At 36.5% G+C, this 13089-nt stretch overlaps 1 protein-coding gene across 1 annotated transcript in view; it reads left to right on the forward strand.

Annotated features, from left to right (window-relative positions):
• GMDS (GDP-mannose 4,6-dehydratase) overlaps positions 1-13089 on the forward strand; it is a 418605-nt gene that overhangs the window by 96172 nt on the left and 309344 nt on the right. The window lies entirely within an intron of this gene.

The following is a 13089-nucleotide window of genomic DNA, read 5'->3' on the forward strand; positions in this document are numbered from 1 at the left end:
CTGATATTACTTAGTTTATGTCAGGTTACTTTTTTTTTTTCTTCTACAAGTAGGCAGTAAACTTGTAACACTATTAATGATCTGCTCCACAATTTACTTAAATGTTTGGCACTTTGAGTAAAACCACAACAGATGCATGGGAAAAGTAAAAACCAACCAGCCAACCAAAAAACCCCCAAACAAACACTCCCCTCCCTCAACTGCCAAATTATATATATGAGAAATGGGAATAAAGAGAACCTCTGTGTATGTAAAGGGAGATGTGGAAAATTTAAAACAATTTTATGCTTGTGATTTAAAAACAAAACATCACCTTGAAATGTACTGGCGAGTTCATTCATGAAAAAAATATGGCCAGGAGAACGAGAAAAGTGTCTGGCAGGTATTTTGGATCATGGCAGATGAACAGGAACATATAAGCTTCTTAACAGGACAAAATGATACTGAGGCATCAGCCAAAACTGTTGTGTTTAGACAAGTACGATTTTGCTATTAATACACCAGATGGAATGCTGCATTAAAACTGCCTTTAATGTGCAAAGTGAAAGTTATACATGTTTAAAGATGTTGTTAAGAGGTTTCCATTTTAACATCTGGAAAAGAGTAAATTTGCCATATGACAAAGTGTGTTTCTTGATGCTGCTTGAAATTAACTGCCATTCTGAATCAGTCATACAAGCAATCAATGCTCATCTGATTAGATAAATACAGTACTCTGTCTGATATCTCTTCACTGTATGAATCAGTGAATATTTCATTCCCTTGCCTTTCTTTACTTTTCCCTTAAACAGTAATTTATGTTAATATTTTTATTCCTCTTCTGTGCCTTTAGTTTTCAGAGGTATAAGAAGGGGGAAAGGGCATGATGAAGAGAAAACCACTGTGTTTATAGCTTTTATATGGTCCTAGCCTGTCACTGAAGTTCACATCTCACTGAGATAAAGCAAGAATGTTGAAGCATATATTTAGCTGGTAGTAAAATGTGTGGGACAAGGTGGATTTCACACTGTGGTATCCATAGGCCGTTGCCCCAATGGTGGTTAAAAGGTGACAGTGCCACATCTACAAACAGATGCAACCAGAAGCAAAGTCATGTCTATTTTGGGGTGCTTCAAACAGCATTTTCAGGAGACATTCTGTCCAATGAGGAAAAAAAGCTTTCTTCTAGAGAACATGGGTCATCATTTCCATGCTATGCAAAATGTTTCTATGTCATAGAGGTATTTTTCGTATATGGATTCAGATGCATGTTTTCTGCTAGCATAGACACCTTGTTTCTGCCATACTCAGGGGGGAATAACTGCTTGCGGTGCTAGAGTCTCTCCACATACCATGTTTTCTTGTAGCTATGTTTAAAACAGATAATATAACCACTAGTGTTCTGCTAAGCCAGTGCTCACACAGGGGAAGTGCCCCAGTTCTGCTTTGTAAGTACTCCTCCTGGGGCTGCTAGAATTTCGCCTGTTATGCATACCTTGAAGTAGCCTTTCTGGAATTATCAATCCAGCTACTCAAAATCATGTGGTTTTAACCATTGTTGTATTTTGTCTTTTGGTATTTAAGACCTTGGTGTATTTTCTTCTTTCTTAGAAAGCTTCTCTGCAGTCTTGAAGAGTAGACTTGATATTTTTCTGATTTTAAAATGAAGGAATCCCTTCTTTTTTATCATGGGACTCCAGGAACAGAGTGTTTAAAGTGCAATAATCTGTCTCCCAGTTCTCTTGCATTTACACCTTATTTACTCAAGGGAGTTTCACGATGGAGTAAGGATGACTAATCATCTTCTGGTTCTGAGGTTTCAGTAATGCTCTTTTGCAGACTGTCATAGATAACCCCCCTAATTTTTGTCAGACTGAGGTGATATTCTGCTCACTGTAATGTTAAGAAGGAATAATGTTAGAAAGATCTGCTGACTATTAAAACATGCTCTATGTACAGTCTAATGCAGTTCTCTACTACTGGAACACCTTTTTTCCATATATTATTGTACCTTCTTTTAAGTTGACTGGCATGTACACAGGTACCTGACAAATATGTTTTATTTGTTGCCAAAAAATGCTAATATTTAAATTTTAATCTCTTGAAGTCTGTGTTTTGCTCCGTCTTTTATGCAAAAAACACCGGTTGAATTTCCCCTGATTCTCAAGAACAGCTGAGACGAGCTGAAAAGGTGTGTTCTTGACAGAAAAATTTTGAGAACTTTTATTGATATGAAAAAATTAGCTGTGGTCACAGCTCCAGTCATAGTGAAACTTTATCAAACAACAATTTATATTACAAGTAAAGTAATTTTTAAAAAAATGAGTGTTCACTAGACTGTATTAACATATTATTCCTTTCAGCTGACTTCCATTTGCTTGCTGAGGTTGTTTGTGTTTTCCAGTTACAAATTTAGTCCTACTAGCATACTGTAAGACAGTGTATGGTCTCAGAAGGAAGCATTAACCTCTCTAGACCAAGAAAAAATGAAGACAGACGTGTACTTGTTTTGACAGTTGCAGCTGCTAAGTCATGAAATTCTTTTGTTAAGAAAGTAGATTTCTTGACATCTTCAGTGTTATGTCTGTGACTGAAAAATATATTTCCTTTTTCTTAATTCACTTTCAAGGAAGAGAGCAATAGAATTTAATAGGAAAGTTACATCCAAAGTCGTGTCATAGACTGGTTAGCTGCTTCAACTTTCTGATCCTTTGTATAAGTTAGTCTTTAATTGTGTGGACAGTCTCATGCAACTGAATATCATTAATCTAACTTAAAAATGAAAGACAAACTTTGAAAATCACAAGCATACAAAATTGGGGTGTGTGGGAGAAATCATAACTATAACTGAATAAAACTGAAGACTTTTAGTAACACGTTTCTAGTGAATTTTTAGGATCTCTCTTCCATGAGCTGGAATTTTAAGAAAAGGCATAAAATTCAGGGGATCTGATAGTATACAGCTCTTCCTGGAAATAAAGGGAATGATGTTATGAAAGCAAGAGCAGTCTCATCTGTACCTGTTTATATACATATTCATATACATATTCCTGACTGGTTTTGGATCCTTTGATTGTTTCTTTGAGGACTTAAAGGTAGATGGTTCTACCATGGGTGGTATTTCTGTGTGGTGCAGGCAGAAATTAATTTTGTCACCACAGATGAGAGTGAGAGGTGGCTGCATCTTATGCTGGAGTTAGGAAAGGCTGCTGCCTCATCCAGACCTCTCCCTTCAGGGCTGTAGCAGCCCACTTGCCTCTCCAGCCATCTGACAACACAACGTATGGGCATCAATACCCTCATAGGGAGGTTGGTTGCTGCTCCCTAGCAATCTGCAGCTTTAGACTACTGCTGCCTGTGCCTAAAGCCAGCCCTGGTTCTGCCCCACTGGGATACCACAGAGGCTGAATGTAGCTGGAGATGGTTGGAGAGAGGCCTCCTAGGGAATCCAGGGATGCAGTGGAGTTTTTTTTCGTGAATCCTGCACACATGTGCCATGTGCATAAGTTAACAGCAGGAGCTGCAGGTGGGAGCTGTATTCATTTTCTATGTGCACTGACAGCCTAACATAAACATTGTGGTGTAAGACCACAACTGTTAGCTAATATTCCAAGACCAGTGAGCCTCTGGTAGTAAAAGTACATAAAGAAAATCAGTAAAATCCTGGAAAGGCTCATATAAAATATTAAAAAGGCAGCCAGTGAACTGTTTGGTTTTTCACCTGTCTGAGGTAGTTGAGTATTCACTTTCCAGCTTTTCTCCTTGTCTTTTAGAAGGTCTTTGTGAGGTGGGGGAAATTAGATTCAACTTGGTGGTGAGAAGGATGAAAAGTGAAAATCTTGTTCTCTTCAGCAGTTTTTTTTCCCCAGATATTTCAATCTGTTTTCGTTTTCAAAATCCTGATGGAATGATCTTGAAAGAATTATGCCTGTTGTTCTTGGCATTTTGTGATCTTACTCCATGTGGTGTGAAGAACCTGCTGCTTCTCCCAAAAATTATGAAATGGAATGGAGATTTATCTTGGACGTGCTCCAGTATCATTCCTTAAACCTTGCATTTTATGAGCTCTTCCCTCCTTCCCACCATGCTCCTTTGCAATGACCTTTGCAGGGCCAGGGATTTCAACTTCTTGCTCCTTTTTGCATGTGGTGAATATATTGCTCCATACAGATATAGAAAGATTAACATGCTTCAAAGTAGCAGTTTTGAAGTATTTTTACACTGTACTGCCAACTAGTCTGCCTTCTGACTCAGGCAGGGTATCAGTATACTGTTGTTTTTGAGGGGTTTGTTTAGTCTTTTTTTTTTCCAAGAAATGTGGTCTCCTGTGATGACCACAACCTAGTTTGATTTAGGATCCTTCTAATTAATGAGCATGTGCTCGCGTAAGAGAAAGTATGCAAATAAACACGTGACAGCTTATTAAAAAAAAAAAATTTAATTGTATTTTACCATAGAAGTTTCTGATGATTGAAGTCTCAATTCCAGAACAGATGAACTTACCTTCTGATTGAGACCTTCATGATGTGAGTTTAATTTCACAAAGGCTACCCTTCTGGACGTGAAGTACATTTTTTTATCAGTCTGTCATATCTTCTAAATCTTTGCAGTTTCATTTTGGAATGGTGTAAATTCTTTGACTTCCCTTAGGAGATAATTGATGATCTCTTTCACTCCTAACACCTTTCATCTACTTTAGTGATATGAGTGAGTTACCTGCTGATCTTAAATAACAATAATAAAAATAAAACAACCAAAAGTTTAGCTCCTACGCAGCAATGACAGGATCAAAGAGCTTTGGCTTTGCTTTTGGGCCTAATTTCTGCATTAATTCATATAAAACATTTTTTTTAGCTTTATTTTGAGTATGTGAAAGCAACTTGAATAGCCATTTGGTGGTTACCACTGAATGTAATTGTCCTCTTGACTTCCCCATGCCTCCTTTTCATGGGAAATAAAGTCATGATAGCAGGTATTTGTTGCTGGGTTTCCTCCGTAAGTGTTTCTGTGGTTGCCAATGTTCTGAAAATATTCTAGGCAAAACAACCAGCTAAAAGGTGAGCACTAATATTGAACCTAATATCAACTCTCAGGCTTCTTGCATGATTACGTAGTTGATCTTATGAGTTGTATTTTACAGTATCCAGTGTCCAGGTATAGCTGCTTTAAGAACCTGCCAAAGCTGTGCTCCATTACTCTGTGAGGTATGAGGATTATTGCTTTGGGGTTTTTGGGGTTTTTTTGTTATTGTAAACTAATGCAATGAATTTGGTACAGGGTCTCCTTCTGTTTTCTTATTAGGAATGACTGTCATCATTAAATATTACTTGCATTTCACAATTAAGCTTATAATTCACAGCTGTAAGGTTCTTTGGCATCCAGGGACAGAATGGTAAAGTATTGCCATCTATCTTTCCATTTACATTTTCCAACTCTGATTTTTCTTGTCCCTTGAACCAAGTAGTCTGACAGCCTGGAATAAAGCAATTATTGTCACTGCTAAGAGACTATAATAAACAGAGGGTTTTCAAACCACTGACAGATCACCAGCTTAAGGCACATCTTGTATTGAGACAAAAGCAATCTGTTCTGTCACTGTCCAAGTTCAATGTTTTCATTTAAAATAAGTGGAACAGATTATTTAAACTAAAGCAAAAATTAAAAATCAGTATATTTTGTGAAATTATATCAGGCAATCAAAAGGCAACACTAAATCATGTTGTCCATCTTCTTAATGCCATCCTCTGTTTTCTGATTATAGAAAAAATATAAATCAGTACACAAAAAGAATCCTGGAGAAATGGAAAACAAGGTATTAACAAGCGTTTCTGTTTGGATCCCATTAGTAAATTGCAGATAATTTTTTGAAGTTGCGGGGGTATCTTCTACCCTGTGTTATCTTCCATGCATCAGTGATGTCTAAATTTGTTCATTATGTGTGATTGTAACTATATTTGTAACATCTGGCTGACCAAAATGGTATATCTGAACATAGACACAAAGGTGGTAAGCATGATTTTTTTTTTTTTCCCCTTTTGCTCAGAGCACATTTGACACACAAACAAAAGTAACTTTTGTCTTGTAATGGAAACATGCCAAGCTATTTGACATACTGACAGGTGGGATATTATTTAGTGCTGCTGAAATTTGGGTTGTATGGGGTGCTTTGTTCCTTCCAGATTGTGTTTTGACTTGCATGTTTCTCACTGCCATTGTAGCATTAACCTTCTTTATTGGACTTGGAACATGCCTGCAAGAGTTAGCCTTATAAATGGCATCAAGGGCTTTTTTCCTACATTGTTAGCATGTTTCTGAAACAAATTGTACAACAGGAGTTAAAAAGTTTTCCTTTTTTATGGTTTTTTTTTCCACAGTAAATCTCCCGTTATATTTGGGTGTGCATGCTTTTTTTCCCTTTCACACTTAGTTTGGAATACACAGCCATAAATAAAATATTTCAATTCTGTTTTCTTCAGCAACATTTATTAAAACCGTGACTCTAAAACCACAGTCTGATAGTGGGGAAGGCAGGGTAAATTATACAACTTCAACATTTGTTTGCTAAGTATTTAGAATTTTCTTACCTGTTCGTTGGAGGCAGGCAGTTGGTTTTGGTACTGGCAGAGTATACCTTTGTTGTCTCTGTCCAAGAATATCGCAGCAGGAAACAAGCTATGATGTAACATTTATAAAGGTGTAATTAGGAAAGAATTGATGGCCAGTAGATGATTAAGGACATGCTGTCACTAGTTTTATGCATTATGTGGTTCTTTAGGCTGTTAGTGTTACTATATTCTCTGTTGCGTATCATGATAGAAAAGACATGTCAAAGGTAAGGTCTTCTGTAAGTCAGGAATGCCAAAGGTAAGGGCCCAGTTTACTTAGTTTTCCCTGAGCACTGTCAGCTGCACCTCCATTAGACTCCAGTACAGCCAAAAATCCTGCTTCTGTGACACTGCTGATTGATGTACCTTTAGGCTTGCCCAGGTGCCCAGCTTACATTATGGACTGCAGCCCCTGCCCACGTGCCATGGGGTTATAGCACATCTCTCAGGAGTTCTCTAGGAACTTCTGGTGAACCTCCATTTCACATGAATAAAAATTTGTATGCCCGTACTCGGGCTGGGCTCTTTTGTTCCTTGTTTTAGCATTTCATTAATCGTTGTCCCCATTTTGTTAATAACCTCAAGTTTTCAGGCAGAGAAAACACACAGAATCATAGAATGGTTTGAATTGGAAAGGACCTTAAAGATCATCTAGTTCCAACCTCCCTGCCATGGGCAGGGACACCTTTCACTAGAGCAGGTTGCTCAGGGCCCCATCTAAACTGGCCTGGAACACTTGCAGCAGTGCGGCATCCCCAGCTTCTCTCAAAATGGCATAAAGCAAAGGATTACCTGGATAATTCTCAGTATTTTGAAGTTCTGGGTAGTTTTCTGTTATAACGAAAGAAAAAGAAGTTTTAGTTCCGTAATGTTAGTGAGATGTTAATGACCTACTCAGGATGCCTTGTGTTCAGCTTATGTTAGGCTATGTCATAATGTTATAAACATGAGAAGTAGATTTAAAGAAAAAAGGTGCTCAAATGTTGGAACAGAGTGGGTAGCAAGAAGCAGTCTGAAGATTCATGTGGATATTGAACTCCTCTGTGACTGTAGAGGACTTATGGACTTAGTTTCTTCAGTTTCTCAATTACTAACAGAAAGAAGGTAAAGCTTAAAATTTAACAGTAAGATGCCAGTTTTCTGAGAGTTAAGTAGAAGTCCTGAGTAGGTATGGCAAACCAGAAACTTTGATTTGCAGTACAGGAAGCAGATAGGAATAGAGTAACAGGAAACCTGGTCTCTCCTGCATCTGTGAATGTCGAGACCAAACACAGTGTAACGTTGATACTGGGGACTTAATCCAGAGTTTGAAATGAACTACTTTATCTGCAGCTTGAAATAAATTAATACATTATTGAGTTAGCAAGGTCCCAGGTGGGCAAGTTGCTGAATTAAGAAGAAATTGGCAGCAAGTGAATCGGTGATTTCACAAACCAAATGTGATGTCCAGACCCTTTATTTGAATTGCCATTAACAAATTTGGCTTCTGTGAAATTGTCTAATCCCTTTATAATCCGTTTTTACTGTTGTTTTAGGTGTCTGTTGTGTAACTTGTTTTTCACAGTTGCAGCCTAGGATGTGTCTTACATTGACTTTCTGTTACTTTTAGGATGGTCACTTTTAACCATTTAATAAATCCTGTTTGTCTAAGAATTCAGACTAAATGTGGGCAGGTATTTTAGTTATGAAATTTCTATTGCTAGGTTCCTGAATATTTTCAAATATCTGGACCTTAGCGCAGTGCATATGTTGATGTTCTTCTTTCACGATAAATTTCACAGAATCACAGACTCACAGAATATGCCAAGATTTCCAAAGATTAACATTCAGAAGACAACTATAAAGTTTTTCAAAACTGTATAGCATTGTGACTTACTCAAACTAAATTCTGTAATCTGTTAGCAGAAACTACAGCTTTTACCTTCAGTGATGCTAATGACGTTATAATGCCTGAAAAGTGCTTCCCCTAGATTTTAAATCTAACTTAATGTTTAAAACATGGGATTTGTTTCACTGTTAATACTGTTCTGTTAGCATTTGCTGTTATTAAAATCCACAAAATAGGGGAACACTTCAAATGCATTTCAGGATAAATACCACAAATAACTACATCTGGCAGTCCTCTCTCTTGATTACCTTCCCCTTATGTATGTTCTATTATAAGTCTTCCTTGCAATGAGGTAGGCAGATGAATGAATTACCATGTAATAAGCCAGTGCTTGAACTTAAGATGTATTTCTTAAGGCAACTTCTGTGTGCTGTCCTTGCATGTTGCTTGAATTGGCGTGGCGTGCAGTGAGTTGAAAGGAAGAAGTTGGTGCATACAGTGACCTGGGAAAAGACCTGATGTAGCAGAAGCTTGTACTTGGTTTATGCCATTGTACCTTGCTTTTTTTTTAAGCCATGTGCTTTGTAAGCTGGGTAAAGGTCTCAGCATATTGCTGCCGGAAGGAATCTTTTCTGGCTTTCATTGAAATAAATTCAATTAAAAAAGCAGCTGATTATAATTCATGGTGAAAACCAGAATCAAGTGGGGGAAAAAAGGCCACTGAAGGTGAATTCAAACCAAAAATTTTTACACTTACAAATAAAGTAGTGGAATGAAGCAGCTGGGATGTGCGTTCTTCCATGTGATCTATCTTAAGGATATGGTGTCAGCAAATGTGTCTAATGATTTTGTGCACTGCATACAATGCTGATAAATAATAAACTGGAATTAAAAAACATGAAAACTAGAACTTCAGGTTTCATATTTGTAAATGTACAAATCTTCACTATTCTGTTGAATTCAGGAAGAGCTACTGACTTAAAGCTAGTGTAATGTATTAAAACCAGATCAGAATGCATTCCATAAAAGAACCAACGAGGATATATCTTCTAGTATTTTACAAAATAATTTTACAAATTACAAATTATTTCAATGAGGACTATGTATGTATTTAATTTATAGCAGCATGTTTTGGGTAGGAGAGTTGACTTGGAGAGGCCATCATAACAATGGAGTGGGTGGAGAGACCTGTTGAGAATACTTTTTTTTTTTAATATTACTTTAACATTTATGTCAACAACAAGAAAATTAAAGTAACCAAAATATCAGTTTCTTTTATACTCATTTGGACATGATATACTGTTTCACCAAAAATTTTATAATAAACAGCATATAGGTATTGCCGTGAGGTAAGAGAACAATGAAAATGGAATTTCCTAGTCCAACATGCCCAGTGGCAAATTTCCTATTAATTTGAAATTGGTGAATTTCTCCAAAGTAAGATCCAGACTTCTAGTATGTTTGTGGCACTTTATAAATTTAACCTCAGCTGAGAACTTTCTAAAGGATATCTAATAACGTGTCTGTACTTCCCAAAAATATCAATACAAGAGTGAGTGATGCTGTTACATTCATAATGTTTTCATGAGACAGCTATGAAAAAGATAACTTCCAGATCAAAGCCTAATGTCAAAATTAGTAGTTTCGAAGTCTGACATCTCAAAACTTTGAGGCCACATTTCAGAGGCATTCAGTCATACAGACTTTTACAATATTGAATAAGACCACTATGTGATTTAAAAAAATAATTGCCATTCTAAATCCTGGACAACAGAATACCTGGAATTGAAATAGAATATGTAGTATGGTCTTTATTAAAGTAGCCTGAAATGAACCTCAGCAGTGATTAAGTGCAAACAGTAAACATTGAGAAATATGTGTTGTTGAAAAATCAAATCTGAAATGGTTTTTTTACATTTGAAATGAAATGTTCCCGCTCATATAGATTTGAATGAGAAAAGGGAAAATGCCACTGAAGTAAATAGAAAAGCTCTAGTAGGGATATGATTACTTTCAAAATTAGCTATAAAACTTTCAGATGCTTAAATTCTGTAGAAAACCTGTCCTAAGTGATTTTGGTCTTGTAGTTGCCTTACAAACATTACTTGAGAATTGTGTGCAGTGGGAAGTAACCATGTTGTTTTGTTCTGGTCATGTAACTTGACAGTGAAACAAAAGATACACATTGGGTAACCAAGCTTCATATATATTCATTGAAGAGGATGAAGTACCTGCTGGAGAACCAGAGGGAACTTGAGGTGTCCAAACTTAGGAGACTGAGGCAATGCCATCTAGACTGTGGAACAACCATTTTGCTGGAGGGCTTCAGGCTACCTGTGCTGACATCCTTTCCCTAATTTTTGTCTGAGGAACCATAAACCATTTCTTGGTTTGTAGCATAACTTTGGTTCCATTTGTCTGTGGAGTATACTTTCTTTGGATTTGTTGAATTATCTCCACTTCTCTAATAAATAGAACAATTTCCAAAAGATGTAACTTTGGAAATCTTAAAAATGAATAGATTTCTTTGCTGAAAGAAAAGATCATACTGATACTAATGACAAATATACAAGGATTCTTAATGCACCAACTTTTTTGTCAACCCAGTATTTTGTCATTTGCCTGAAAAAACAGTTGTCACATTTTATTGCCTATTTTTTTCCCCACTTACTTGTGAATAAACAAATTACAGTGTTGTGTAATGAAGTACAGTAGTCTACATGGCAAACACCCTGACTTATTTTGTTCAAGTAGAAGTCAGAGAGGTTTGCTTTCAAGGAATGTCAAAATTAGATATTATATTTCTGTTAGAAATCAATATTTGGAGTTAATTAGGTTTTTTTTTCTTCTAATTAGGCTTTTTCTCTCTGGAACAGTCCAATTACTAACAGAAACAGACTACTTCTTACTACCATCCATTTACAGCCCATAGTGCTTTAGGGCAAAATAAATACAGGAATCACTTCGAGTGCTTCATTCATTCTTTATCACCACTTTTCATGACATCTTTTGAAGAAAATGATCCTTAAAATAACCTCATTAAATATTCCTATTTAGTAAAAATCTTTTTGTAAAGCAGCTGTTTACTAATAGAAAATAAGTTTGTAATTTTCCTTCTACCTTAATCTAGTAATGGTAGTCCAGTGACTAATCCACTGCCACTTCTACAGCAGGATTTTGGCCAAATGTGAATTGAGACCATGAACTTTCTCATAAGAAGTTCTTAAGTTTTGCTCCATTTTTTTGTCAAGATTATTACCTGCTTGAAGATACTATTTTCCATTGCTCTTGGATAAAAAAATATGTACTTTGATAATAGTAGCTTTAAAAGGAATTTTGTTTCATATTAACCCCCTGAAATGTTAGCTATTTCTCTATATTTTTCTTAGAGATGTTTTTTGTCCTATTTTTGTTGTGTTCATTTTTCTTTGTCTTGTCTTGTCATTAAACTGCAGAGCTTAAACCAATGGAGAAACAGTTTGAATAGAAACCAAACCATTCAAGAAAGGTTAAAACCACCTGGTGGCCTATTGCTTCTGTGCATAAAACATACCTGTCAAATTATTCCTAATAAAATATGAGGGAAACGTTTTAGAAATTATGACTAGAAGCACATTTTAATGTAATATTTTAAGTGACTGACTTTTCACCGAGTCTGGCCCTGTAAATGTGATAGATCAGTTCTGAAACACCTGCACTGAAGTGAACCAGTGATACCTTTCAACAGCTTAAATCACTGACCACGTCTTGCATCTCAAGACAGCACATGTAAGTAAAGTTCATGATGTCATCACTCCGCTGTGAGGGTGCCTGGATTAAAATGTCCTGCTATCCAGGGAGGGAGACACGAGGGAGGAGGAAGGTGGAGAGGTGGATCTGTCATCCCTGAAGTAAGAACAGTGAAAATACAATAATCGTCATACCCGGGCATGACAGCGTGCAGCAAGATCGCTACATGAAATCAGACTTAAAATGCACAGTGGGCTGAGTGACAATAAGGTAATTGTTGTACACTGACTTAGAAATGGACTTCTTATGCTTAATACTTGCAAAAATTCCTGTCAGTGAGGCATGCATAGAGGCAACATTATGTACTAGGTTATAGATAATGACACTGTAAGTGCTATGAAATTTTTGTTTGCCAGCGTGTCGGAATGGAGGTTTGCTGCACTCCTCGTGTCCTTTTTGGCATCATATGTCAACTGAATTTCCCTGCTAGCCCTTTGGTAACCTTCTGCCCAAATTCTGACTAGGGCAGATTTTTAGTTTTGCAGCCACTGACTCTGAATTGGATGTCCTCTGGTAACACGTGCAACATGAATTTGCTGTTAAACTATATGCATCTGTATGGGGAGGCTTGCATAGACTGAGGTGACAGAAATTGTTGACCTTTAAAGGAAGCAGATTGGGAAGGGCAAGGAGTTGTTGTCAGTTAATTATTGAATTTTAAAGTTGTTCATGATAGACAGAGGAAACAGCATGTTTCATTGATCTGTTTTTTCTCCAAATTATACATATGTTGTTGGTTTTGTTATTATCAATAATAATAATGATGATGATGATAATAATAATAATAATAATAATGATTCCTGTCCTAGAAGATAGATATTTGTTCTACCTGGAAAAATTCTAAATTGTAAAAGTTGTGTTTATGATGTGTGTTACAAACTCAGTGTT

The sequence above is a fragment of the Pipra filicauda genome, unplaced genomic scaffold, assembly GCF_003945595.2.
Source record: "Pipra filicauda isolate LSUMZ 115617 unplaced genomic scaffold, ASM394559v2 scaffold48_size3843733_pilon, whole genome shotgun sequence".
NCBI lineage: Eukaryota > Metazoa > Chordata > Aves > Passeriformes > Pipridae > Pipra > Pipra filicauda.